Source organism: Octodon degus, unplaced genomic scaffold, assembly GCF_000260255.1.
Source record: "Octodon degus isolate 3935 unplaced genomic scaffold, OctDeg1.0 scaffold00001, whole genome shotgun sequence".
Lineage (NCBI taxonomy): Eukaryota > Metazoa > Chordata > Mammalia > Rodentia > Octodontidae > Octodon > Octodon degus.
The window spans coordinates 3,924,539-3,930,528 of NW_004524577.1; positions in this window are offsets into that span (position 1 = coordinate 3,924,539).

The window sequence follows — 5,990 nt, forward strand, 5'->3', positions numbered from 1 at the left end:
GGACCCCGCCGCTGGGTGCGCCCCGCCGGCGGCCTGCGAAGGGGGCCCCGCCGCGCCTGCTGGCCCGGACGAGCCCTGGCGCCCGCCCGAGGTCCCGGCTGTCCTAGGACGCTGCCTGCTCGGTCGGGCGCCCGTGTTGGTTGCGGACCCACTGTGTGCCAGGCGCCTTTGGGCGCTTGGCGCATGGCAGGGACAAAACGAAGATCGCCGTTTCGGGGAGCATCTAGCCCGGTGGGAGACAGCGCAGGACGGATTTCTGAGAAAGTTTTAGGACTCAGCGTGCAAATTCCAGCCCCGAGGGCCTCCGAGTGCAGTGTGCACAGCAGTGTTGGGCGAGGGGCGCGGGGTCGCGGCCACTGCAGAGCGTCCCGTTCTCTCCAGAATAACTTAGTAGTGCGCAGCATGGTGGGAGGTGGTGGGGAAACCCAGGGTTCCCTGCCGTCGTGTTCACGTTGATGGCAGGAGCAGTCATTAACGAAATAAACCACGAAATAATGAGGAAGGTGACTGTGACCAGTGCTACAAGAAGAGAAGTGGATTTGAATAGGAGGAGATCTGGGAAGCTTCCTTCCTTTCTTCTTTTCTTTGTTTTGGGGAATCAAACTCGTGACCTCACGCTTGCCAGGCAGGCACTGTGCCACTGAGCTGTCACCCCAGCCTTGGGAAGCTTTCTTTGAAAACTCATTACCAGGGATTCATAACCAAAGGTAAAAGTAAGTGCTAATTAGGGAAAGCCCGGGCCTCGCAAAAACCCTATGAGACACATAGGGTTGCTTCTGTTTTAGAGTTGAAGATACCGAGACCTCAGCAAGGTTACTGCGAGTTACGTGGTAACCCAGAATCCAGACTGAGGTAAGCACAGGGTCTGTTGTGCACCCCATGGACTACTTGGTGGGTCTGGGGAGGGGAGGTGTTAGGGCACAAGGGCACTAAGAAATGCTCTCCCCGAAGTTGGAAGCCTGCAGCGCTCAGGCAGGTTCCTGAGTCCAGAGAAGAGAAGGTAGAACAGAGGGCCTGGTGGAGACACGGTAGTTCCAGCTTGTTTCATGGAGGAATATGGACAGTGATGTTCCAGATCTTCCGATTGTTTAATAATTTGAAAATACACTTATCTTTCTTCCCCACTGGAAAGTTAGCTTAATGGGAGTAAGAAAAAAAAAAAAAAAATGTGTGCCCAGAACTTAGAGCAGTGCTTCTGGCATAATAGACAGTCAACCAACCTCATTTATGCAGAGTCGGAGCCTTCCCTTCTTGGCTTGTGACAGGTTTTGAGGCTTTTTAAAATGTGTGTTTTCCTACTTTTTTCCACCATCCTCACTACTGGGTTCTTATTTGCTTCTTACAAACTGCTGCATAAAGGAACTTCCTAAGGAAGTGTTAGGTGTGTCTTCCCGCCCGCTTCATGTTGTACTTCCTAGTCATCCTGAAGTGCCTGCTGTCTGTCACATCTTGGCTCCCTTTATGTATCTATCCTTTTTTATGTTTAAACGTTGCTTTTTGGTTTTCATTCTGACCTAAAACATTTATGTATTATTTTTACAGTACCAGGGATTGAACTCAGGACCTTGTGATTGCCAGGCAGGCCTGTATGCCACTGAGCTATCTCCTTGGCCCTTGACCTAAAATTTTAGTGACTTGATATTGGACCCATCCCCCCAACCAGGCGTTCTGCTGTTAATCTGAGCCCCAGCTTCTTGGAGCAGGATCATAAGATTTTCAGGGATTGTTGTCAGTTTTGGTGGCGTCTAAGTAACATATACTGATTTCTATATATATTAGTGGGAAAATTTTCTTTTGGTACCAGGGATTGAACTCATGACCTTGCATTTGCCAGGCAGGTGCATATGCCACTGAGCTACCTCCCCAGCCCTTAGTGGGACACTTCAAACATTAAAAAATACAGTTAACTCCTGTTCCTGACCTTCAGCGTAAAGGTCAGGAATTAGTGACTTGAATTAGTGACTTAAAGGAATTAGTGACTTGTGGCCAGTCTTGTCTTCCCTGTAACCCTCCCCATACTCCTGGCCACAGATTCTTTTGGAGCAAATCCTGAGCATCATATTTAGCTGTCAGAATGCATTAAGCATAGCTTCAGTGTCGTCATCAATCCCCCTCAGTGCTTCAGTAATTCTTTAATTAGAAAAGAGCTTATTTGGTTGAGGGATGGCATGCAAGGCAAAGGTCAGGGGTGCAGGGCGGGCAAAGAGACCCACCCAGTCCTCTGTGACAGGGAATCTGTACAGATCAATAAGCGCAGCAGGTCAGGATATTATCCCCGGAGATGATTCAAACCCAGAGGCGCCATCTTCCTAGGGTCCCCAGAAGAGCATGCATTGTTTTGGTTAAACATCTGTTAGCACAGCTGTCCTTTGTCCTTTTACAGGGAGCCCTAGAGCAACATGGCCTTGACGTTCCTCTGTCCATGGTGCTGACACAATCCACCTCTGGCGACCAAATCCAACGACTAACCTGGTCTGGGGATTTGTTGTAGGATTATCATAAAAGTGAACATATGCTATGTGTTAAATATTTGCACCAAGTGCTATCTATACCTGTGCTACATTAAACAAAAACCCCAAAACTTAAGTGGAGCATTTTTCTAATACCAGTTACTTCTTAAGCTTTGAAAGTCCCGTTAATTTCTTGAAGAACTGCAAAATGGAAGTGCACAGATTGTGTATGTGTGAAGCAGTATCTACTTTACATATAGTTTCTTCACCAAGCTATAAATCAGTGCAATGATTTTTCATTTCTCATATTAAAAGTCACAGGCTCACTTATAATAGGTTGCCATCAGAATGCATGTTAAAAATCCCAGTTCTCTTGGCCCCACAGAGTGATGCAATAATGGAGAATACTCAGCTCTGTTCTGTGTGTGTGTGTGTGTTTGTGTGTGTGTTGCTGTGGATCAAACCCAAGACCTCATGCACGCTAGGTCACCAGTGCACTGCCAAATTACACCTTTAGCTCTCACGTGTTTATTAATATGAATATATAGCACTGTACTCAACTTTTTGTTGCTCATTTCTTCAGAAAGTACTGTGCTAGATATCAGTGGTTTAAATAGACACATGACTTAATGTTTTTATTTATTTAAATATTAGCAATATTAACAGTACAATGGCGAAAGTTCACCAGCATTCTCGTACATTAGAGTGCAGGTGGTAGAGGTGTGCATGTAGGTCTGTGACAACACAGTGTGACAGTCCCTCTAGCTATCAGAAGTAGTTCTTTAGAGGGAACCTTGGAGGATACTTAGTGGAAGGGAAAAGAGAAAAATGTTCCAAATGCGTGGTGTAAGTGATACTTCTGTGTAGTGGTCTGAGGTTGAGTGCATTGAGAACTTAGCCTGAGGGAAGGACGTGGTGGACAGTGAAGCTGTGCGCACAGATTAGAGGGAGCACGGGCTTCCTGCACGGGTTGGACGTACGCTGAAGGCGATGAAAGCATGTTCATTGCCACAGGAGGACAAGGGCCATCTGTCTCTGGGAAAAAAGTTCTTCCCGTGTGAACTCTCAGGGTAGAGTCATTATGGAAATACTGTGCTGAGAGGGCTTTTGAAGTAGATGAGATTTGAGTAAGATAATTGCTGGGGCCCATTGACTTATTCACCCACCCATCACATTCATCTAAAGAAGCTGATTCTACTTCCGGTCCGTTACGGAGTGCTTACTCTTGTCTGTACAGCACTTATCTTTTATGGAGACTGGAGAAAGACACATAGGAGAAGCAAATGTACGGGTGAGCATGAGAAGTTCAGTTGTGGTAAATGCTGAGAAGCAATCAGGGTGATGACACACGTCGTAAGTGGACAGTGGTTACCTTAGAAAGTTCGATGAGCAAGGTTTTCTAAGGTTTGATTTTTGAGCTGAAGTCTGAGGCTGTTAAGGAGCCACATGTCTGGAGAGTTGGTGGAAGAACATTCCTGGAAGGGAAAATAATAGGCGGAAGACTGTGACCTATCCTGCGATTTGAAGAGAGTTCACCAGGGCTGGAGCAGAATGAACAGGAGGAGAAACAGGTCTGCAGTACATGCCATGGCTGGGTGATGGCTGGACCAGGTGGACACAAGCCTCAGGCAGGGGCTGGTAGCGGAGTCTACAAAGGGGGACATAAAGATTATAAGCCGGTGAGTGAAGTAATCTGGTTTGTACCTTAACAGAATTGCTGTGGATAATGTTGAGATTGGATTGGAGGGGTACGGGAGTAAAGGAAGAGTAACTCGTTACAGGCCTGTGCATTTGGTTCTGGGAAGAGATGATGATGGTGTGGACATGGCTGTATCAGTAGAGGTGGAGAGAAGTGAATGTGTCTTGTGTGTTTTAGATGTAGAGTTGGGACTTGTGTCAGCTTGGAGATGGAGCATAAGAGACACAGAGACATAGAGGATGTTTTTGGTTTAAGCAACTGGGTTGATTTGGGTTGATGGTTATAGAAATGCAGATAGGAGACAAAAGCCTAATGTCCCAAGACAGCAGGGCGCAGTAGACAGAACCCAAGGAGAGCTGCTGTCTCTTACTCGTTAATCCCGGAACGCTGGCATTCAAGGCTGCAGATAACAGCTTCTCCTGCGGGTTCCCTGTTCTTTGATCCCTTGCTTGGGATGTTATCAGCTAGCATTTGTGTGGACCTAGTGTTAGGCAAATGGTGGAAATCAATAGAGAGAGTAGTTTGTGTTCACATTCCTTAGCCTGCCTTTATCCCTTAATAAATGTGAGATGCTTCTGAGGCTCTGGGCTCACTTGGAGAGAGACTCATCTCAGTGAGACCTCTGAAGCTATATTCATTGGGTCTTCTCGTCATTTCTTTTGGTACTGACTTATAACGTGCAACAGACAGTACTGTGAGGAGAATCATAAGGGCCTATTCATGGGGTTGGGATGGATGGGTGGGGGGGAAATAATTTTGTTTTTGGTGCAGTGATTTTGAGATCTTTATTAGTTGTATGAGTGTCAAGTAGACAATTAGGTATACCCCAACGGAGAGATCAAGGATGAAGGTAGAAATCTGGAGGTCATCAGTGTATATTTAAAGCCATTAAACTTGATGAAAACATATAGGCAGAGGGGGCTGGCCAGATAGCTCAGTGGACTAAAGTGCATGCTTAGGCATGCTGTGCTGGCTCCGCCCCTAGGACATACTGGGACATTGACCGAGAAGGGCGAGGTGGCATGTGCATGTAATCCCAGTGCTTGGGAGGCTGCAAACAGGAGGATCACTATGCATCTGATCTGTGTAGTGAGACCCTGTAGACCCTGTACTAAATACATTAAACAATATATATATTGTATATATATTGTATATATATATATGTATATGCATAGAATTAGTGCCAAGCCCTGTATTGTGGAGTACCCCATCAACTAGCAGACAGTAGAGGAGCATGATTGTAGTTACGTTGTGTCCCCACAAAATTAACATATCAAAATCAAGCTGGTGTGCATCAGACTGTGAATTTGCAGGCCCACTGCAATGTAACTGGTTAAAAATGGAGTCCTACTGGAATAGGATGGAACTTAATCTGCTATGACTGGTGTCTATGAAAAGGGAAACTGGACAGAGGCACTCAGGGAAGGATGACCCCTCCCCAGGGGCCCAGCGGGACCACAGCCCTTCTGTCGCTTTCATCTTGGACCTTGGTGTTGTGCAATGTGAAGTGCTCGCTTTCCGTGGACGTTGTTCAGTCACTTTTGACTGACAACCCTAGCAAACTGACGTTAGACACTAGAAGACGAAAAGACGCCAGAGAAGTTCTTTAAAAAACCCAGCTCACTAGAGTGAGCGGCGTGGCAGTCGGGAAGTACTGTGAGAAAGGAGTAGCTTCTGTAGGTGGCCATGAGATTAACCAGGAGGCTCTGGAAAGGACCACTAGTTCAGAGTTGATGGTCTGTTTGGAGACCCTCCCCTCCCCCACCCTAGTATCTGCAGTGGGCATCTTGTACTCACCCACTGGCCATCCTTGCGATTGCGGTCACTCTATCTCGTTGTTA